The 24330-nt window shown below is 39.5% G+C and overlaps 1 protein-coding gene across 1 annotated transcript in view; it reads right to left on the bottom strand.

Annotated features, from left to right (window-relative positions):
* Positions 1-21840, bottom strand: part of PELI1 (pellino E3 ubiquitin protein ligase 1) — a 95366-nt gene extending 73526 nt beyond the window's left edge. Inside the window, exons 1-2 of the mRNA XM_044918537.1 lie at positions 21819-21840; positions 6216-6383 (exon numbers count right to left, since the gene is read on the bottom strand). The gene's annotated coding sequence lies outside the window, so the exon portion shown is untranslated. The remainder of the gene's footprint in view (positions 1-6215; positions 6384-21818) is intronic.
* Positions 21841-24330: the final 2490 nt, after the last annotated feature.

Here is a 24330-nt window from a genome sequence, read left to right as displayed (position 1 = left end):
CCTTCCCACTCTCATGCTCTCTCTCTATCTCATTCTCTCTCTCAAATAAATAAAATCTTTAAAAAAAAAAAAAAGAAAAATAGGACACCAGATGTTCTTCAAAGATCTCTGAACTTAAAATTCAGGTATTCAGCACCAAATAAACCAAGGGTTTACTTTAAAGAGCAGTATGTCTTACATACAATGTTGAACTGGATTTCCTATACTTTCCGTATAGTGCTGTATTGATGATTGGTCTCATGATGATAATCATGATCCACAGTGTGCTCTCTGAGCTACAAAAAGACAAAAAAAGCTAAAAACTACATTCAATGTAATTTGAGAGCCATACATTCAATTACCACTTTTAAAAAAATGAGCCAACTATTGCTTAGCTAGTATCTTTCAGATAACTCAAACACTAATTACAAAATTTCACTCTCCAGTCTATTCATGGGAACATTTGAAAAAATTATTTATGAAAAATATTCTAGAAGTATAAGAAAATCATGTTTTCATCTATTGTACATTACTTTTATTGACTTGCATGTTCTTTTAAATTCCCATGTCCTGCTTAGGTGTTTGATGTATTTTTAATGAAAAATGTTAATAATTTAAAAATAGCTATTAAGAAATTTTCAATTGGTTAATGATCATAGACAACATTCAAAAAACAAAAAATACCATTCATTACTGAATAGCTTTAACATTTTATTTGGGTTGCAAGAAAACTTTGTGTGGGAGATAATTACTTAATTTAGACATATATATTTGTTCACTCAGAAGTGGTGCTTTATGTCAATGACAAAAGCATAATTATGCATAAAGTTAGTTTTGTTCAAGCCCTTTTGCTAATTTAAAAAAAAATCAAAGAAATGGATGTAGTTTAGAGAAAAAGGAAAATATTTTCTTGGGCAAATTCGCAGATGGAGGATGTGTAGCTATGACTACTTTTTGTAGAGTTTTTAAGACAGTTCCAATTTTAATATTCCATTTAAAAACCATGCTAAACCATTCATTTTGATTTTTTGTTTCAAAGTGTTTGGACACCATAGAGGGTAACGATCTAATATTTTTACGAAAATCTTACTTTGGCTTTGTTTCTAAATGGTACTTAGGAACATCAGAGAGTTTTTATAGGTGGGTCCCACACTCATTGAAGACTTAGAGCATTTAATTAATAAAGAGTAACTGATTGTGAATAGGTCTTCTGATGGGCTTCAAATATTTTATGAAATATGATCTGAGTTTATAACAACATAGAGAGATCTATTTATGAAGTTTTATTATGCCAGAGATGCTCTGTCCTTTCTTCCAGTTTAAGGCTTCAAATAGCACATATATACTGATTAGTCTGTAAGTTGGAAAGAGTCCGTCTATTATTAGGACAGCATTTCAGCCATGTAAGAGAATATACTTCTCCTTTTAAAAACATTTCTCTTATTTTATTTTCTAAGAAATCATTTAAATATTGAATCAGTATGACAGGACTTGTCAAAGCAACAACTGAGCAATTGGCCTAGAACAGTCCTTTACACACCTAGATGAGGCTCAGATAGCAGATTCATTAAAAGAACACAATGACCTGTTTTTTCCCCTTTAAAGGAAAGGAAGCATTCTAGCAGCAATAGTGTAAAGACAGGACGGATCTATTCCTTGCTTATTAAAAGAAAATGTTGAAAGGGAATCTTATCTCCACCTACTTGACAGCTCAAGAAAGACTAATCTTTTAATTTCCTTTCCTTTTTCTCTTTACAACTTTTAATTGGTTCACATGTTCCAGACCTCAGGGGACAATGCGATCTCTCATTTTTAATGTGGCGCAGCCTCAATATCCAAATGCCCATGCACACAAATGGGTGTGATATTGGCGGCTCCGAAGACATACTTGTTTTTGTGTCATACTTGTGTTACACATGCTTTGTGATGGTTATGACATACTTCTTACCAAATAAAGATTTTAAATTTACTTTATTTTTTGAGATTAATGCATATAGTGGCACAGAAAGTTCTATTTTAGTGTCATTATTACCACCTCATATTGTGACCCTGAAGGTGTTTTTTTAATGACAAGTTCACACACATGTACCCAACAAGAGAGTTCTTACAACCATCTACAAATTCATATAGACTAAAGCTAAAAACTGCCACAGAGAGCCCAAAACTCAATTCACGTCAGAGGACTGGAAGTGAGAGAGCATTTCTGTTTGTATGTGATTTCCTGGTCCTGTGTCTTCATATAACTAAGAAATGATGCAGATTCACATAATCATGGCCAACAGCCAGATCTTCCCTAAGCACTTGCGAGTGTATGTGTATGTTCACGAAAAGGTATATCAAAGATTTCTATCTTTGTAATTTATAAACTTTTATGTCTAGACAGAAACAAATACAGTGCAGTATTTGAGCATTATTTCTGATGTGTAGGATACTAATTTGCCCAGACCATTTAGACAGACTAAAAATATATGAATTAAATGTGGTGCTTCTAAAAAGACCCCTCTGTTTTTCACTCTGGAGAAAACAATTTGCTGTTTTACTTTACTATTTTTTTTTCTTTGTGACTCAAGGGAACCCATGACTTGAATATAATTTTCTTGTAGGTATTTAAAATAACATACTATAAAAGTATATAGTATTTTACAAATTTAGTGAAAAAGGGAAATATTTAAGAGTGTAACTTTCAGACAATACTCTTCCTTAAAATTTAGGCAATACTCTTTTTTGACATTATAGTGAGCTTCAAAGTTCGTGTATGTTCTTGCCCTTTATTGGATAAAACATCACCCAACATGTAATGGGAAAATAAAAACTTACATATCACAATATTATCATTGTGTCTATTCACTGCATATGACACACTATATTTTGTGATTGACCAATTTAATCTGTAAAAGACTGTGTGGCCACTATTAGCTGCTTAAAACAGTCAAATGAACTAGATATTGATTTTTAAACCTCAAGAGAGCATTAATGGTTTACTAAATTTTCTCAGCTGAAGTTCATCATCTTGGCAGAGCAAGACCTTTTTTCATCCTTCATGGGTCAAATGTCATTCTTCTGCTACGTTACTCCACCTTTCTCAGTGTTCACCAGAATGAGATTCAACTGTTGCTCTCAAGCGCCCATTTCACCATCTTTCTGTCTTGCTCAGCTCACAGAACTGCTTCTCTTTGATGCACCTCTGATATCTCTAGAGAGCCTCTCTACTGGCTCTCTCCTCAAAATGCCCCCCAGGACCCTACACCCTCATTTAGCTATTACCTTCTCTCTCTTCTTCTCTTCCCAACCAAGCTTCTTGAGAAAGGGCTGTATTCAGTCCCTACATTTTCTCATCTCTCATTTAATCATTTTATTCTCTCTTTTTTCTTTTAGTAAAATATACATAACATAAAACTTACCATTTTAACTTTTAAATGCATAGCTCTGTGGCATTAAGTACATTGACATTGCTCTACAACTGTCACCACCATCCATCTCCAGAACTTTGTCATTTCCCAAACTGAACTTTCTATACCTGTTAAACAGTAATTCTCTATTCCTCCTCCCTGCTTGCAGCCCCTGGTAACCACCATTCTACTTTCTGTCTCTGTGAGTTTGACAACTCTGTGTACTTCATATAAGGGGAATTATACAGTATCCGTGCTTTGGTGACTGACATTTCATTTAGCACAACATCCTTAAGGTCAATCATGTTTCCTTTAGTGTCTTTGTTTTGTCTTTTCCATGTCATTGAACTGTTCCTTGCCAAGGTCTCCAGTGACCCCCAACTTACTCAATATTCTGGAAAATTGTCTTTTTTTAAATCTTTCAGTGGCATTCAACTGCACTTGGAACTTCTTAACACTCTCCCCTCTTTTCAATTCCAAGACATCTCTCTCTCCTGATTTTCCTCCTACGTTCCTAGCAATTCTTTGTTTTCTCCTCTTTACCTTACATACTGTTTTTCTTCTGTGTCTATGTACATTTTAGAACACGCTTTTCCATTCCCATAACTTCTATTGTCATCCATACGTGGACTCTGACTCTGTCATCAACTAGACTTCTCTCCTGAGCTCCAGAGGGCAGATGGAGCTCCCCATGCTGGAGATCTTCACATGAATGCTCCACAAATGTTTAAAACTGAACTTACCATGTTTTCCTCTGGATTTATATCAACAGTACATGGAACCATCCTCTGAGTTACTCTTGACTTTAAAATTTTCCCTACCCACAACACATAATTGATTTCTTGAGTTTTCTCAGTTTTGCCCACTTAATATCTCTGCAATATCCTTAATATTCACTTTTATCTATCCTCACTGCTACTGCTACTTGTCAATTCAAGTATTCTTCTCTCTGAGATCACTGTCATGGCTTCCTAATGAGTCTGCTTCTCTTCCTTCAGTTTCATCCCCATCTGATATATTCTTCACCTATTGTCAGAATGATCTTTCTACAAAGCAAATCTGATTATATCACTCCCTGAATAAAAGTTTTGAATGCCCTCCCATTGCCTTCAGGAAGAAGATCAAACTCCTTAGCATAGTGTGTCATGTTCTGCAGAATCTGGCCTCTACGTCTAAACCTCAGCATTTGCTGGTTTCCCTTATGCATTATTTGTTCCCAAGGGCATGGTAAACTGTCCTAAATGTACTCTCCCCAGGCTGTCATATCTTCATATGTGCCATTCTCCTAGATAACTCTTACTTGTCCTTTAAGACTCAGCTCCAGGGCCATCCTTTCTGGAAAACCTTCCACGAAGGTGGCTATGGTGGGTCCAATGGTGTGCTGCTTGGATTCCTCTATGACCTCAGGAATGAAACATTCATTTCCTAACTGCAGAGAGTGTTAGTAACAGATACATCTCAGCTAAGTGTCATTTTGGAGATTGACCTTGGTTGAAGAGAGCCACTTGATTAAGGTCATGCCTTCCTTCCTATGGGCAGTCCATATGCAATGACTAGTTGATACAGAAATATAGAGGCCTCGTCCTATTGCCCCAGTCGGGACAATTTGCAGGCCATCCTAGCCCGATAATCCTCCTGTGAAAGGTCTGAGGACTTTGTTGTGACTGCATCATAGTCCAACTTCTTCTTCTGTTCAGTTCAGTTTCTTTCACTTTCCCTATAGGTGATTAATCCTGAAGGCAAGACTCCTGTGCACAAATCTCCATCTTAGAGTCTAAGTAGCAACACTGACTTAGGACCCTCAACACCACTTGCTTATTTCTACAATAACTCTTGTCCCACTATATCATCATAATTGTTTGTTTACTTGTGAGGCTATGCCTAAGTACAGTGAGCAACTTGAGAACAGGGATTTTCCATTTTGTCTTTTTATCTTCACTTCCTTTTAATCTTCATTTATTACATCTTTTTGTATAAATGAATGAGTATATAAATGCATGAGATCACCGTCTTCAAAATCCTCTGGAATTTTTCTAAAATCAATTCAATCCTTCCTGAACTTTATTTCCTTTAGCAATAGCCCCCCAAAATCTGGATTATTTCTTCCAGGATGTATTTGAGGTTTGCTGCTGCTTGTGTTTCATGAAATTGTGAGAAGCATGGATTTGAAGATCTGGATTTAGAAGCCTGGATTGAATTCTCAGTCATCATAGCTGTGTGACTTTGGGCAAATCATATAATCTCTTCATGTCTCAATTTTATCAGCTAGATGATAGTAATATCTAGCCCATAGATACTGCTTGGTGGTAAATAAATTAGGTGATACCTGTATGAGATGATGGCACATAGTAGATACTCAGTAAATTTTAGCCCCATCCCCTCCTTTTTTCCTTTTCAGACTGAACTTACTCTTCCTAGAGAAGCAGTAAATTACAGAATTACAAAGAAATAAATTACAGTAGTTGGTCCCACTGAGATGATCTCAGTAACTCTCATTATCGTCTCACCCCACTCCCCTGCCTTCCCCGGCACGTGGCAAAAATCCATCATTCTCTGCTACTGTTCTTATTTTAGAAGGAAAAAAAGCATCTACTGAAAGCATCTACTCGACAATGCAAGTCCCTGCTTGCTACAAGTTTTGTTAGATTTATTGTGAAGCATCAAATTTGCTAGTGACTAGAGAGGCGTGACTAGGTGTGTCTGACAGTGAATCAAAGGTGAGTTAAATGACATGAATGTAACACTACCTGATGGGTTTCAGTGAAGCATAGGAAGGGTAAAATGATTAACATAAGGCACCAAGAAAAGGTTAAAGATATGGTAGCAAGGTATCCCATATTTAGGTACCTGATTCACTCATATTTCTAGTTTTCTTCTTCCTAGTACTTGGAAAATCACATTTCTCAGTCATTAACTGCACCATGTGATAAGCTTTGGCCAATTACTGGGAGCAGAAGTATTACATCACATGTAGGGAGAAGTATTTGAGTCAGTGATCAGTTCTCAGCTAGAAATCTGGAATTTTGAAGAACATATGCCCTGAACAGCCTTTTAAATCTGGAGCAAATTCTGTAAAAAGTGAAATAACCTTTCATTGTGTTAAACTGCTGAGGTATTCATGTTCTACATTACCTTAACCATTTGGTTAAAACTTAACCATTTCTGACCAAAGCACTGGGGCTCAGGAGTACTCAGAATAAATCTGAATAAGCAAAATATCTCAGGAAAAAGAACCATGGCCTGCTGTCTCAGAAAATAGAACTGGAACGTTGTTCACAAACCTTGTTGCCCACATCTACTCTACTGTTCTACGCTAGAGTAACTTAGCTATTCCCTTTCATTATGCTCTCTTCTGTGTCTGTCTTCTTCTCCCACTTCCAATGACCATTTGTCTTTCTCTGCATCATTGTATCTCTGCAACCCTAAATCATTCATCTTTCAAAGAGAGAACTTGGTTGGTCCAAGTTAGGCAACCATCAAAAAGTGCTCTTGAACCAGAATACATAGGCTGCTCAGTAGTCTACAAACAGGCTTTCCTTGAATTAGATGCCCTCCCCTGGTCCAATTAGCAACAACCATGATGTTGGGTCATGAGATACAAAACATAGCCACCCATGCTTAAAGAAAAGGAACTGTGGGTTGAAGTCCATTTTGGCTTACCCAATAAGCTGGGATATAGACCCTTTAGGCCAGTGAGAGGAGAGTACTCCATTGCTGTGCCCACAGGGCATTGAACTGGTTGCACAAATGCACTGTTCTTGACCTGGAAATTGACCTGGGACTTCTGGGTCAGGACAAAATTTTTGTTGAGTTGATCGATGAATCTTCCCAGATGAGACAGAAAAAGTGGATCCAATGACCCTGGGTCAAATGCAGGAAATCTCTGGCTTCTTAGATACTTTTGATCAAGACCTAGATATTCAATTTTGAGAGTGCTTTTGGTGGTAATAGGCACAAAAGGCAACAGTTGTTTTAGAGCAGTGTAAAAATCAGTGATTTAAAAGTGGTTTTGATGTCTAAATATAAATTAGGGACTATTTCACTTCATCCTGAGCATTTGGTTAACTTATTCATAAATGTGAAATAACAGCTTCCCTTTGCTTACCTGCCATAGTTTCTTATAAATACTCTTATTAATGTATGGTAGTCTCTATTTTGAGTGTATTTATTTACCTTCTTTAAAATGTTTATTTCATTTTAAACTCCACTCCTTAACCTGTCCCTATTGTTTAACATTCCCCTGAGGAACCTTCTTATCTTTCCCACAGTACCCCACTGTCCTCTCAAATGGTATCAACTCCCTCAATGCCCTCCACTCCACTCCCAGTCAAAACCCTCATTGCCTCTGAGGTGATCTAGTTGAGGTTAAGAGGAAATTAGCGGATTAAACTGCTATTAACTAAGCTAAGAATTCCTGATTTTTTTTAAAGATTTTATTTATTTATTAGAGAGAGAGAGAATGAGAGAGAGCACATGAGAGGGGGGAGGGTCAGAGGGAGAAGTAGACTCCCTGCTGACCAGGGAGCCCGATGCGGGACTCGATCCAGGGACTCCAGGATCATGACCTGAGCCGAAGGCAGTCGCTTAACCAACTGAGCCACCCAGGCGCCCCAGAATTTCTGATTGTTAAGTGACAAAAAAAAATAATGCAGAAAAGGATTTTGATCAGATCTGTCTTCCTACAGTTCTTTAAATTATTGCAATTAGGCTCTTTCAGCCTTCTTTTGATACTACAAACAGAATAGAGGTCTCTAATACTAGTTTTTGGTCAAAGGTAATGATACAGGATAAAGATGGTGAATTCAATTTTTTTTGAGAAACCATTACTACATTTCAAGGAATTTTAAAGGCTATCATTTATAAAATGCATTCCTATTTCAGAGATGTTAAGCTGAGAAAAAGGTGTGCCATAATTTCTACCAAAATGTGGCATTGGGTTAGTACACTGTGGGGAAACGGCAGGGGAGTGGAGTGCTGAAATTTAATTGAGACCAGGTTCAGCTTCCAATCATGCCCCTTATTAGCTGTGAGACCCTCAGCAAAGCATTTAACTTCTTTGAGCCTAAGCATCCTCATCTGAAAGATGGGGATAATAATAGCTACATGGTTATTAGATGTTTTACATAAGCTATTGTACATGAACTATCTTGACACATAGCAGGTTCTCAGTGGGTGTTAACTGAATTTGAATCTGCTTTTTAAGCACCCTGTAGCCTTGAGGAAAGAAAATCTGTCCTATCAAAAGGATTGATAGAGGACTGGAAAGAACTCTCTGGTTGGAGAGAAAAGACTTCATCTGTGAATGCCCAACTTCCTTTGGACTATTTTTGACTTGATAATAATTTGCTTGTTGTTCCTTTATTCATTTATTCCTTCACTCAATCGTTATTTGGGGGGTCCCTACTTTTTGTCAGGCAGTGGGGATTAAAAAGATGAATAAGACATGGTTGTCTCCACAGATCATAGAACCTGGTAGAGAAAGAAAGGCATGAAACCAAATAACTGAGAACCATTAAACTATCTATTTTTTAAAAATTTGCAAACCTTTCCATTAAAGAAACAATAAAAAAAAAAACAAGGTAGAGTACCAAAATATTCTATGATTTATAAATTGTTATAGAAGCATGGGAGATCCAAACTAAACTCTATCAAAAAGAAAATTTCCTCTTTCAAATTTTCCCTCTTGTTAGAGTTAATTTTGACTTTGGCATCAGGACACATTTTGTTTCTTTTTTGCTCTCACATTACATCTGTTACCTTCTCTGTCAGGTAAGTATAGAAAGTAAATCATCAGGCAAGAAACAATAAGCTCAGCGCACATGTAGAATCTGAAACAAAGTTGGTAGACATAATTTTAGCTCTACCTGTTTTCACAGTGCTTTGCATATGGAATACTGTATCTATAGAACTTTTAGGGTTTTTTGTTTTTGTTTTTTTGTTTTGTTTTGTTTTTTGGTAAGGCAGCATGGCACAGTGGGAAAATATAGGCATAGGAATCAGAATAAGTTTAAATTTTGGCTTTACCACTTACTAGTTGTATAGGGAAGTCCTTTACCCTCACTGACTCTCAATTTCCTTATTTGTGAAAATGAGTGATAATAATACTTATAGGATTATAGTGAACAATATGCCCACACATATGACTTCAATAAATATAAGTTATTACTCAAACCTTAAGACAAAAAAGAAAATATTTTCTGAGCCCTTGGATAACTGTATAAAATACTCAAATGTTTTAATATAAATTGTGTATAAAGGGGCAGAATTTGACTTGATTATATTAAGCAGCAAATAGTTATTAAGATTGTCTTAACTTGGGATACCTACAGTGACAAGGTCATGACAAGCTATAAATGCCTAGCTAGAAAGGGGAGCTCTAGGAACTGGGCTGGACATAGGTTGGAGCCAGTCAAGATGGGAGTGTGGAGTGGGGGATTAAGCTCTGCCTCCTGGAGGGGCACTGTCCATATATAATATTTGAAGTTCTTTTGTAAGGAAGAGTTGTTTTTTCTTCTTAATTAATTAATTATTATTCATTTATATTAGTATGGACTCACGTATGTTTTATATTTTAGGTAATAATCTAATGCTATGTTATTTATTTTGCTGTTCAAATTGCTCCAGCTTTGTCCATGGGGAGCACTTTCAGGGTGTTTCCTGTGGCCCTTTGACATATTTTGACCCTTTTGTGTTTTTGAGCACTTCTTTGCTTTCTGGTACTATAAGATGCTCTAGGCTCATCTTATATTTTCTCTGCTCCAGTTCTAAAATCAGCCATCTCTCCGAAGAGTCCTGGTTCCTTTTATTAGGGAATGGCATTTAGAAACCAAAATCTGGATCCTATGTGAGCTCAACAAATATTTTCTGAGAATTTTCTATCAGCCTGGAACTGTTCTGGGCACTGGAGATAGAACAGCAAATTTCTCTGACTTCATGGAAATTATTATGGATCGTGAAATACTATGAACAAAACGATGCTATGTTCATGATACTATGAACAAAATGTCTAGAAGAATACTTGGCTTATAACAGGGGCTTAATAAACGTTAGTAACTCCTTCCGTCTCTCTCTTACTATACTTGCTCTAAAGTTGCTCAAATCCCTTTCTTGGGGATTGGAGCTAACTGGACTGGGCTGAGGGCTAGAGTCCCATGCAAGAGTGGGTGTAGGGATTATTGCTGTTGCCCAGCTACGCAGCACGTGTGTTTTACAAAGCATGTTTGAAGTGTTCCTGAGAAGGCAAATCAATGTCTGTAATAGAGGATCACCATCACCTTCTAACCCTAATCCAAGAGGTACAGCTCAAACCATTGCCAGTTGACCAAACCCAAATGTGGAAGCTGAGTACAAGTTGAATCCAGTAAGAAAAAGTCTGACTGAAGTCTATGAATGAGGTAGCAGAGCTGGGTCTTTATTGGGCCCTGCCTCCTTGGTATAGGAAAACTTTACTGATCATAAGCTCAGGCAAGGCAAACATGCTTGATCTCTGAATGTCCATCTCCCTGCTTTGCAATCCCCCCATATTTTCTGTCCACTGCTACCCCACTGCCCTGTCATGTATTCCAGGGTTCAGGTAGAGGAAACCTTAGTGCAGGTATAATGTTGACACCACAATGGCCCCACTATCCTCCAGAGCCCCAGTGCAGGGACTAGAGCAAGCTATTAATAGCTACCCCCAGAATTGAGGCTTACCTAAGGGAACACCATGTCTTTCTGCTTTCTACCTTTGTGTTCAAGTCCCCCTTGCTGCTGGGTGAATTGGGAAGTTGCTACTTGGAAGGGTTTGAGGTAAGGAGTGGGAACCCATGGTCTCACTGGGTATCCAAATTGTGAACAGAGGGAGAGGCAGAGGTTAGCACCAGGGAAGTGGTCAGCAGAATTATGCCTGAGGTGATAGACAAGGAAGTAACCCAGGAGGCTAGAATCTGGGAAGGCTGAGAACTAGTAAAGAGAAAAGATATGAGAGGGGGCATACAAAAAGGTATAGGACAAAGGCTGAAGGTGTTAGGGCTCCATGTGCACAGTTGCACGTGGTGATGGCTGCTGAATGGGTGAGCTGGATGGGTTCAGGTGGTTTCCAGGCCCAGCCCCAGAAGCTCCAGGGGACTAACATTGCCCCTTCTTTTCACAGTGATAGCAAATAATGAACAATTATTTATGATAATGATAATTATAAGATAATTACTTCCTATGTTAGTGGTTTATAATATAAATACTATATAAATAATAAATGGAAATTTGCCTTCTGATGTCATTTTGAGGTTGTGATAACATTTTAAGAGGCAAAACTCACCAAAATCCAGTGAAATGAATCCAGCATTAAAAAAAAAAAATGTTGATTCAAGCCTGCACTTCTTAACCTCATCTTGGGGCAGGAAGAGGGCAACCAGTTGTAAAAGCAAGTTTGGCATCCCCTTGTCCCTTTATAACCTGGTCCCTTGAGTGGACTATGACATCATGGAGCTTAGAGGAGGACAAGGCCCCAAGGAGAGAAGAGATGGTTTTAGGGCAAGATTATCACATCTTCTATCACTGTCCTCTCATAAAACCTGTTCTCCTGGCACAGTCTTGCCAAAAGCATGCTGACCAATGCTTAAAATGCAATTCAGGAGCAATCATTCGGGATGATGGCGAGGACGAGATGATTTGTTCTCAAAGTCAGGCATAATGTCCTCTCACCTCTATACACATCAGGACACTTGGAGAGCACGTTCTGTACCCTGAACAGGGTATTTTAAAAGTATTAGCTGCTTCAAAGTAGAAAATAAAGTCCAACAAGATTTTAAATTAATTTCTATGCCTCCTTGGCAGCTGTAATATTAAACATAGTAAATATCTAGGGTAAACCAAGTAGTCACAGGGGAAAGTGATATTTCACACCTCTATTTTGGAATTATGTGCAAAGTTTGCCACATCCCTCATGTTGAATATCACATAGTTAAATTGATTATCACCCCAGCTGAACATGATGATCTGTAATTAAATTATTAGTCATTGTTCTGTGGCATAAAACTATTTGATTTCTCAATTTATGAACAGTCTATAACAAAGGTTGCTGGCTTACAAGTTGATATTTACCAATGACTTATGCAAGGTTGTAAAAAATTAAATAGCAGAGGCTAAAGAAAAGAGTAATTTGAGACATTATTAGGTCCTCTCTTGGAAAAAAAACCAAAAAACAAACAACCTTTATGAAACTTTAGATTCAGTTTCTAATAGAAGAATAAAACCAAAAGGGCATTTGCTTCCTTAACAACTGAACACTAGAACTGCAGTTCTCTGGCATATATTAGCCATGCTTAAAATTCCCTCTTTGTGCTGAGGAGGACATATTGGCAGAGCAAGTAGAGCTGGGAAGGCTGCTACCCTGTCCCCCCTTTGTATGTTTTTCCTCTGCCCTTTCCTCCCCCTCTCCCCATTGCTTACTATCTAGTTCTCATCGTTTCCCTCCTGCTTCCTTCTCACCCCTTCTAGCCATGTTACCTCTGTTTCCTTCCCTCCTAATTTATAATCCTCTTTTCTTTCCTCCCTTCCTTCTCCTTCCTCCTTCTAGGCAATGCTGCATAGTGGTGATGAAGAGCTGGGCTCTGGAGGCAGATGAAGGCTTCCAATTCTGGCTCCATCATGCACTGAGTGACCTTGAGTGAGCTACTTAATCTTGCCCTGATGCTACTACCTTGTATCAGTCGAGGTTTGATTAGGGAAACAGAACTGCTGGTGTGGGAGACCCTGCGGAAGTGAAGATCAGTCCCTCTGAGATGACAGCCATGACTAGCTGCTGGAATGGGCCTATGAGTAGGGAGCTGTAAAGAAGTCCATGGGGAGCTTCTGCCTTGCAAGTTTTGCATGCAAGCATCTGATGATGCTGCCTTTCATCAGCAGGGCCAGAGGTCCTCCAAAGAGCAGGATGTGGAGTGGAGGAGAACCTACTGGCATCTCTGGGTCCCCACTGCTGCATCTAACCATGATGACCTCCAGAGAGTAACAGCTGCTGCTCTATTTCTGCATTCCAAATCTCATGTGAATTGCACTTTTGGCCAAATCAAACCCAGAACCATACAAGGAAGTGGCTTCTGGGAAACCTAAGTCTAACCTAACCAGGTTTTTGTAGTACAAATCACCATATGAGTCATTTTCAAAATGCAGTTATTAAAAGTTCATAGCCCATGGACATGTTGTGAAAAGTAGATGAGACCTAATACATATAAAGAAAGCACTTATCATAGTATCTGACACATTGTGAGCACCCAATAAATAAATTCTCCTTTGTTTTCAATCCATTTCCTCTTATGTTGTATCTTCTAACTAACCCCTATATCAGATTTCTCGCTGTCATTGGCATTGTATCATCAATGTTCAGGATTATTAGCAAATGATGTGGGAAGTGTTACAATAAAATAGATATTATTTATTGAGTACTTACCAGGTGACATGCACTGCACCTTTATATGCATCAACACATAGGATGCTGACAACAACACTATGAGCTAGGTACCATCATCATTCACATTAAAAGTTGAGGAAATTGAAGTAGAAAGATTATTTTCTTGCCCCAAATCTCATAGGATTTGAATACAGTACCTGTTTGTTTACAGTGGAATAGTGTAAGCCCAACCATTTTAATACTCTGTTCCCATTAGAAGTGGGAATACCACCTGTCGGAGGATCATCTTCAGGAATACAGCACCTTCAAAACTTGCAAAGGATCTCAGAATTCCCTTTCTGTTGTTATTGTTTCACACAAAATTGGGGCAAATTCTAAATCTGCTCTCCATGATATGGATTACAACACCAGTGGTCAGAAAGGACTTGGGATGTGGCTGTGTTGGGTGAAGCAGCTTTGATCAAGCCAACCGAAGGTTGAGGGATTTGAGAGATGGAGAAAAGGTGAAGAAAGGTTAAAGTTAGTTTGTAATTAGATATAATTTTACAACCTAAAACTTGAAAAACTTGTTCTAAATGGACTCTCTGGCCCCTTTTAAAGCATGGCCTTGTGACTTTTATTGGAATGCAAAGTCCAGCAAGGAACTCTGGTTTCTGCCCTATGCTCAAGTAGAAACTTCAAATATGCACCTCCATAGATTGTACTCAATGGGCTTGTGCTATCTTTTATGTACTTTTAAAAAAATTTAAATGTTTTCGGGTGGGGCTTATCACAGTTCCCACTCATCCCTCCTTATCTGTCAAGTAGCCTTACTTCACTCATCAAATATTACATCCCTTAAGCTAGAAGACATTGAGTGTCTAATTCCTGCAAAATAACAGTTATTAAGACAGATTTCTAAGGAGTGGGCTGGTCTTGGAATTCCACATGGAAATCAGCAGAGATGAGGGGCATGAATCCTCTCAATTCTTTTTTCTACTCATCTGGCCTCTCACCTCCAAACCCATTCTTTAAAGTTCTTTATTGATAAATTTGCTGTGTGGCATTCTGACAACTCCTAGGTTTACCTTCTAAGAAACGAGATCTGAGTTGCTTAAAAGCCCGGTGGTGGAACCATACAATTTCGTCTTTGCCAAACGTGACATGCATTTTGTAAACAAAAAGTCCTGAGACATAAAGGCTAAGAGTGAAGCAGAGAATCTGAGGCTGTTCACAGGTAGGCACAGGTGCAATCCCCACAAATGTGCCTAGAAAAAAGTTTATTGTGTACTTTTCAGTTTGTAGGGCTTGAAGCATTAAAGTGTGGTATTAGGGAAATATTTGATTTCCTATGGTTTGGAACACCTGTGGTATGAAAATTTGAAGTTATCAGAATACAAAAAATGATAGTGTTTTAGCTATGTTGACAAGCATGTTTGGCATTGAGGTTGTTGTCTGTCAAAAAGAGTGCTAGTATTCATTGAATGTATTAACTGTCACTGAAACCTGGGACATGATAATGATGGTGTGGTAAAATGTATTTGGTTCAAAAGCTGGTTTTGGTATTTTACGATGCAGATTGACAAAAGTTTGTGATATATAATTTAAATCATGTGGGTGTAGTTAAGGTAACCATAGTATTTATTGGAGACCCCCTTTTTAATAGAGATGGACAAAAATGGGACTATATAGAGTCTAGCTTGCTAAAATGAGGCATAGAACCTGGTTTTTTACTACAAGAGACAAAGCTTCCTAGAAATTTGCATATTTCTCCCAGTGTGCTCGGTTTCCTGGTTTGTGTCCCTGAATCTGAACATCATATCATCTTCACCAGTCTCTTACCTTCTTTCTAGCACTTGTATCATCACTAAAGATGCTTTTGTTTGTATGGGTACTTAAATCAAATTATTACTTTTAATTAATTATAAATGTTATAGTTTTGTTATCCTACCCCCTGGCAACTTTCTAGTCTCTGGTCTCAGAGACAAAATATTTGCTTATAGTGTATGGGATAAGATGGCTGTAAGTACAGTCTTACGTTTTTAAAAATGCTTAATTGTGGAAATAAAAAAAATCTCGGTAAACATATTGAATATTATTCATTTGGAAGGCTATACCAGTTTAACACATAATTACAATTTCAGAATGCGTACAATCATGCACTTAACATAATTAAGTAAATTAATACAAATCCAAATTCCTTGTAGACTAATGATGACTTCTAGAGCACACTAGATCTTTCCCATTCTTATTCTCAGTATAGCACATAGAGACCTGCCCTGTATAATAAATGCACTTTCAGAACAGTGGATTTTCTCAATTTCAAGGATTCTTTTGGGTACTTGGGAAAGTATATAGAACCACCTAGGTGCTTGGACTCTTACAAATCAAAGCAGCCAAATGGTTTGTCGATCATTCGGAAGAAAAAGAGGTGAAGATTATGCTCAATCATCAAGTGGAGAACAGTTTTATAGGAAAGGGGTCTAAGTCACCCAGTTAATATTAGTGATAGCAGCAATAATAATGAGCTGATTGAGCCTGGAAGAATAATACTCCTCTTGGACTAGAATTTTAGCTTTCCTTGAGCTGTGCTGTCCATTAGGACTTTGTACAATGATGGAAATGCTCTGTAATCGGCGCTGTCAAATATAATCTGTGCTATCCAATAGCCACTAGTTGTGTGTGACTATTGAGTGTTGGAAATGTGGCTAGTGGGACTGAGGAACTGGATTTTTAGTTTTATTAATTTTGATTATTTTAAGGTTAAATTTAAATAGCCACGTGTGGCTAGTGGCTACTGAATGGAGAGTGAGGTTATGAAGTATCACGGATAAAGCCTCTTTGAGCAATTTCTTTACTTCACTTATTTATCAATGCACACACATATATATATATATATATATATATTTTTACATTCATTAATTCTACAAATATTTTTTGAGCTCTTTGTTTCAGGCACTAGGAATATAATGGTGCATAAAACTAACCCAGACTCTACCCTCATGGAGTTTATAACGTCCCATGGAGTAGATGAACACCAATCAAAAGATCACAGAGCTGGTGGAAATTAGGAAAACATGAAGGTTGTAAGATCGTCCCTTGAGGCCAATTTCTGTGAGGAAATCCAGGCTTTTCCACTTCTTTAAAGTCTTCTGATTTCCCCCAAAGAAGTGACCACTGACCTGGGATCTGAAAGCTGTTTGGCCCTATGAAAGGGATAGATTTTGTCAGTTGACACTACAGAGATCAAGCAGGGTTGGTAGAAACACATTTAGAAAATTATCATACTGACTGTATATGTAAATAAAATCACAGTTTCTCTTTAGAAAGAAAGAAGAAGAGTATCAGGAGCCTGGTGTTTTAAGAAGCATTATAGCTGTCAAAATTGCAAGGAGAACAGTTGATCAGAGGATATCCAGGGAGTTTCTAAGTCATTTTGTCTCCATATATAAAGGCGGAGACCCTCTGAAGAGCTTCTTTCTCTTTTATTAAAATAACGTGTAGAAAACACACACAAAAACTCATGCACACACCTGGGTATACTTAAGAAGTTAGAGGTCACGTGAATTACATTGCCTTAAAGAAATATTTTAATATTCTTGGAAGCCTATACTGCTACTGAATGCTAAGTTTCTGTTATAGACAAACTATGTCTTTTACATACATGCCATATGAAATAGTGCCGATCGTTTCCATTTGAATATTCCCCAGTGTCATAGGATGGTTATCTGTGAAACAGATGATCTGAAGGTTCAGGAAATAAAGCCAAGCAAAAGGAGCATAAATAGTGATCAGAAGAACCTAGTTTGCATGTAGAATTCCAATCTCCCTGAAAGTTCTAGCTGATAATCTAATTCAACCATGAAAGGATAAATGATGATTTGAAAATAATTATGTACTCTTCAATGAGGAGCCACTAAAGAACAGCAGCTCAGAATTAAAGTAGCACGTGACACTCTCTAATTTTACTTGCTGTCATTTTAATTTGGGGTTTGGAGTCAGGGTGGCAATGCCTCTCCAAAACATCCCGATCCTGGCAAAATATCCAGGCAGAATCTAAGGGAAATACACTCTCTCATCCTCAAAAGGGTATAGAGTTGTATCTACCACTTGCCCCAGTGCCACATTTTATGCTGCCAGATGGCTGAGCTCTATCCTTCCCCCCACCCTTTACCCGATGTGCCTGAGAGCATCTGAATTAGGCTAGGGGCAGGGCTTCATCAAAATTATAACACATTTAATTAATAGAAATCACTACATAACATACCTATGGAGCATTCTGGGGACGTGTGTTATACAGAGCCATGGAGAACTCCTGGGTCCATGCAGTACTGAGTGTTTTTATCTCATCTACAAATACTGACACATATCCCTTCCTGAGCCTACATGTAAGATCTTCATGAGTGACCGGAGGGATGAGATACTGCCTCAAAATTCAAGTCTGCAGATACCCTGAAGCCCCTGAGCTTTATTGATTGTGCTTTCAATTTACTATAAAGCCCACACTGACTGCTTTCATCAGGATATGTGCTCATTCTGTCCCCAGAGGTAGGCATTGGTTCTAGGGGAGTCCCCAGGTTGTTATTACCCTACACTGACTCTGTCTGGCCTACCTTTTTTACATGAAGGAGTTTCCGTGGCACAGGCTTCTGTGTGTGGAGGGGGAGGCAGGGAAGAGGGGCGGTTAGGGGAGCAGACTTCCCTTCATTTCGCCAGTGGTCACTAATGGCCTACCTTCCAGTCAGTCCTGTCAGTTACTGTCCTTTTTCAATGAAAATAGTTCAAGGATTTGTTCTTCCAGAAAACGAAGCCTAGCCTGAAAAGCTGTCTTGAAGGTTGAGCCGGAGTGGCTGGTCCCTACAAGTTTCCACGTTCCGAACACAAATCTACTGTAGTAAAGAAAAATGCAAGTCAAGTGTCTGAAGAACACGGTGTGATTTAGCTAAAATTGCCAATTTTGTTACAGCATGTTTGGAAAAGTTGCCCCCAAACCAGCTGTCATGAGTATTTCTTAAATTGAAATAATTCCCACTGAATCTTTCGAAAGTAAATAGTTGATGTCCAAGAATCCTCCCAGAACAAGCCATCGTAAAGTCTCATCAGGACAGGAAACGGTGTCTGTAGTCCTCACCTCTGCAGGCCCAGGGCCTGGCACCTGGCAGATGCCATAAATCTGTGTTGACTGTGGAATGAAGAGAAATTATTCATGCCACAGTTCAGCCTTACCAGGAGCCTGGCTTTGTGCTTCATCCTACTGTTAAAGCTCTCCCTAAGTAGGCTCTAAAACTCCTGGATGTTAGAGTACACATTCCTCAAATAAGTTTTGGAGGATAACCTCAATATGGTCCAAGTCATACGTGGCAAAGATAAACCCATTCTAGTATGGACCCATCCTAACACTCCCCATGAGTTCGGATGCTGGCAGAGATAAGGCAGACCCCAAGATGGTCTCAAGTGGACAAATGTTGAATGGAACAATTGTGGTCTCCAGCTACTTTTGACACAGGTATTTGGTGGGGTGGGGTGCAGAGGAGGACGACATGTTTACTATTCATGGACAGGCTCTTTTCTTTTTTATCCTGTCGGCTTTGTCAGCTAACGATAATTAATACTTCAGGGTCCTTAAGGTAGGACACACAGGTCAGATACCCCGTATCCACTGGGCGCTCATATAAGGGGAGAGAGGAAGGAGCAGTAGTCACTTGCCTTTATTAGAAATGGTGTGGTGCCCTGGCAGTGCTCTGCCAGTCTGCTTTGGCTTGGCTGTGGGCTGGGCAACTCCCCACCAAGAAGTCCTCAGGGGAGAAAGGCTTGAGGGGAGGGGCAGTGTGGTGGATGAGCCACCAGATTGAAACATGAGTCCAAATATATCCATCTCATCTTTACCTCATCTGCCAAGCATTTGAGGAATTAAGTTGCTCCTGCACTGTTAGCGTGCCTCAGTTTCCCCAATTTTAGCCTTGGGCAGGGTACACGATACCCTAGGGACTGCTGCTTGCAGCAGGAGATAATGCTCTTGTATGCATCACTAAGCACAGTGTGAAATTAGTCCCCAAAGGGAGGAGGCATGACCAATGTGTGTCAGATGTTCAGACTTTCTGCGTGACTCCAGCCAGGGGCGGGGATGTGGCTAACCAGGAACGTAGGATTCGGGGAGACCAATGAGCTTGGAGGCAACTGGGGCTCCAGGCTGACCCCACAGTATAAAATGCATGGGGTAGGGGTGGGAAGGAGGCCTAGTGGGAGGCAGTGAAGGAAGAGTGAGGGTGGGGGAGATCTTTGCAAGTGGCATATTAGAGCTCTTGTGAGTTGGCTTGGCCACCCCCCCAGCAGTGTGACCTTGTGGAAGTTAACCTTTCTGGGCTTCACTGTCCTCATTTGTAAAGTGGGGATAATGAGAGCACCTGTCATCAGGATGTTAAGAAGTGCAAATTCATACATGGAAAACATATAGGTCTGTTCCTTGGCCAAAAAAACAAAAAACAAAAACTAAAAAGGTCAATAAACGTTAGCTCTTATTATCTGTAGCTCAAACGTACTTTTATGATGTGGTTTGACTTGTTTATCTACAGTTTGTACCAAGGCGCCTATTTGGGAACATAGAGGTTCCACTGGATATCATCACTTCATAGTTTGAATAAAATCAGGTACACCTTGAGGTTGGCGATCCTTATGAAATGTCCTTAAGGAGGATTACACCTGCTATTAAGTGTGTATTAGCTGGCTAATTCAGTGTTACAAATAACAAAAAGAATGCAAAAAAAAGGCTTTCCTTACATCTGTACTCATTTGATAACATAATAGAACATTTAGTGACTCACTGTCTCACTTGTTCAAAAAAAAAGGCAAGTAAAGAACTTCACAAAAGAGTGCACATCTCAAGAGGGGTTCTTTTCTTCTGCAGGAATACATTCTCATTAGGTCGTTGGTCAGTCTGCATCTGGGGCTTGGGAGTGAGCGCTGGCTTGAGGCAGACCTCTGTACCCAGGTATAATAGTATCTGATTAAAAGCCCACGAGAAGAAAGATGCTGTGAGCTTTCAGATAACTGCACAGATCTGAAATTCAGTGTGTGATCTAGGCCAGGATGAGCCTTTGAGAAACACAGGGGAGAAGTTATTGTAAAAGTGATATGTCACCTGGCCCAGTAGGAGAAAGGGGAATAACAATATAAAAAAGAAATCCTGGGTGTAAATGTAAATTTAAATCCTGGGGTGCAGGGGAAGCCAATAACCTTCTAGGTTAATCCTCACTACCTCCTTACCATGGGAATCAAAACACTTGATACAAGGTCATTTTAGATGTAAACCAGGAATAACATGGAGGCATAATTTTTATATCCTAAACATTAATCACAGCAAACAAATTTTTAAAGAAAAAAAATCCTTGGTGTATTTTCACTGGAGTCTACCTTCATAGTGTAACCTGGGGGAGGGACTAATACTGGAGTGGCTGGTGGAAAGTCCTTATTCTTTAGAGTTTCTTCTATAATTAGTCTGTGATTAGTAGGTCCCTGATGGAAGTTAACTCTGAGAAAAAGCATCATCACGAACCTGGGTTTTAATATAGGGTTTTGCAAGCTCATACAATATGCAGGGGCCTACAGAGCAAAATGAGCCAAATTCAAGTCTGTTGTTACCAGATTGTTTGCATTCAACCTTAATTTACCTCTTATTAAAAAGGCAATATTTTTCAGGACAAATATTATGAATGTTTCATAAGTAGAGCAAATTAAAGTTATACATTAAATTGCTATAGTTCATAAAGAAGGAAAGAATTAAAAGGGAAAGAAAAAATTGAACTTGATACTTCACAAGTTTAGAATCAGAATCTTGGAGCTTGGATCTTGCCCATCAGTGATGGTGTGATCCTGAATAGGCAACTTAGTTTCCCAACGTAGAGATTTGAGCAAATACCTTAATCTTTCTGCTATGAATTAGGAATACTTTATGAACATTTTGTCAATGTCCACATAGCAAAAAATAAAGAAGCAATTGCTGATCATTCAGTTTGGGTGATCAGTGAAGATAGCAGAACCAGCCACGTCTGAGATTTATTGTCCCTGACTTGCTTGCCTTGATTACTTACGTGGCCTTAATTAGCCAGCTTCGGGTAGACTTCTCTCCATTTTGTACTCAGCAAATATGACTGTCGAGTTGTTTTCCTTGCCTATGAAAATGAACAATGTTTATATTAATCAGATCTGAAAGAAAATTTTAAAAGATGACTAAAAACTAGAGAGTAGGACATTTTCATTTACTGAGGCCCCACTTTGTACTTCCTTCTATCACCTAAAGGATGGCTCCACTCTCTTGGGTCACCTGCCTCTAGCTCAGGGGCTCTCAAATTTGACTCACTATAGATCACTTGGAGGACTTGTTAAAACAGATGGCTGGGCCCCACCTCCAGAGTTTCTGTTTCACGGGTCTAGAGCAGGCCTGAGAATTTGAATTTGCATTTCTAACAAGTTGCGGGTGATTGCTGACGTTACCCATCTTGGGACCATACTTTGAGAACAACAAAGGCGATTGGCCTCCTGTCAGCTCCTGAATTGTCCCACGATATTCTCCCCGCCCCCCCCCCCCCACCAGTGTTTATCTCTGCCTTGGGCCGCTGCTTCTATCACTGCCTGTCCCCAGTGGGATCCCTGGCCTCTTGCTGCTCCCTCTATGTGGCCCCTCCTGGGAGCCCACGTGAAGGGGGCCTATTTCCCCACACCTCCTCTAATACAAGACTTGTGTGTTTTTTAATGGAAGGGTAGAAGTGACTAGAGGGAATTACAAACAGAAGTGGGTAATGTGAAACTGAAGGTAAGTATGATTGTTCTAGTACTCCATTCCTTGGCACTTTATCACCCCCTAAGGAGACTTTTTAGACCTTTTTTTTCCTCTTACTTACACCCCATCCCATCCCTCATCCCTGCCCATGAAATTTAAACACCACAATACACTGTATATCTGTTTATTTACTGTAGCCTTTTAGAGGGCCACAAACCACTGTGATAGCTAAGATTTTATACCAAGATTTTATATCTACCAAGGACCAATTTTGCCCCCTGGGGTGATACCACCCCTGCCGAAAATGCATGTTCTAGCAGAGTAAGGTAAAATCACGGAAGCAATTTAAATTGTCCATAAGTTTTCTTTGTAGGCACACTTTAGTTCTTCACCTTGCTCTAGTGTTTCAAAGACTCTTCTTGTCTCCTCTCTCTGAGAGGGGCCCATTCTTCGGTTTTGCCAGTGCTTAGTCCAGCTTTTCCCTGACCCTCCTCTTTTTAGGAAGACCCATTCCCATTTCTCCCCCTCAGGTCTAAAAGGTATGAGATGGAAAGAGAAACAGTAACACCACCTAAGAAATCAATAATCCTGTGTTCTCCTTCTTAGTTTCTCTACCAGCTGGCCTCGGGTGAAACTTTCCGCCAAAGGGGGAAATTCAATTTAAACTCACTACCAGATGCTTCCTTTTGTCTGACCAGGTAGTCTAATGATGCCACAACAGCATCTCCCAAGGTGTGAGTTATTCAGTTAAGAATAGTCGCGTAGGGGCACCTGGGTGGCTCAGTCGTTAAGTGTCTGCCTTCAGCTCAGATCATGATCCCAGGATCCTGGGATCGAGCCCCGCATCAGGCTCCCTGCTCAGCGGGAAGCCTGCTTCTCCCTCTCCCACTCCCCCTGCTTGTGTTCCTGCTCTCGCTATATCTCTCTCTCTCTGTCAAATAAATAAAATCTTTAAAAAAAAAAAAAAAAAGAATAGCCCCGTAGGAACTTCCGTAGGACGGTCAATAGCAGGCCCTGGCCCTCCAGGAAAGGCTCTCTCCACAGTTTCTTCACTGCTGGGATGTACGGACGTTTTCTATTCTGCCTGCAGGCTCTGGGTGTATGAACAGGAGAGCATCTCCTTTCTACCCCTCCCCCCCACAACACACACACACCACAAACACATACATAAGTGCGGGCGCAGCAATTGTCAGAGACTGAGTAGCCCAAATTCAAATTAAGAGCAAGAACCATCCCCAACCCTGTTTCCCTTCTAAATACAACATATATGCCCAAATCCCTGTGCCCACAAGGGAGATAGAATTTTACATTTTCTATGCAGAACACTTTCAGTTCCTTTCTCCTGTTGCCAGATAATGCCCTAACTCCTATCGTGAGAAGCTCACTAGAACATCCTGCCAAACAACAGAACCCCCTGCTCCAACTAGAGCTCAGAAATTAAAGCTTTTTCTTTACTTGGGACCATTATTTACTTTTGAGCTCAATACAGAAGAGAGGAAGTTTAGGCCTTGTTATCGTTCCATCCGGAGTAAACAGTTGGAGAGATATTATCAGGTGGTGGTGCTGGGAAGGTATTGTTCCACTAGTCACATTTTTTAAAAAATGAAAATCTGTTTTATTGGGGTGGGATGTGTATTTTTGTGCTTCTTCTAAATGGAAAATGGGAGAAATGTCACTTAATTCACTGGATAAGATTTTACATCTAGCCCAGGTGATGGGTTGGCAACCAACATGCAAAAAGGCAGATGGCAGATGCTTGGATTGAAAACCACACCTCTGGTAGACTGGAGATGGTGGGTCCAGTATAATGGCCATCACCTGCC

The sequence above is a fragment of the Neomonachus schauinslandi genome, chromosome 10 (genome assembly GCF_002201575.2).
Source record: "Neomonachus schauinslandi chromosome 10, ASM220157v2, whole genome shotgun sequence".
Classification (NCBI taxonomy): Eukaryota; Metazoa; Chordata; class Mammalia; order Carnivora; family Phocidae; genus Neomonachus; species Neomonachus schauinslandi.
The sequence above is the reverse complement of the archived record's forward strand: the minus strand, read 5'-3'. Positions and strand labels throughout refer to the sequence as shown.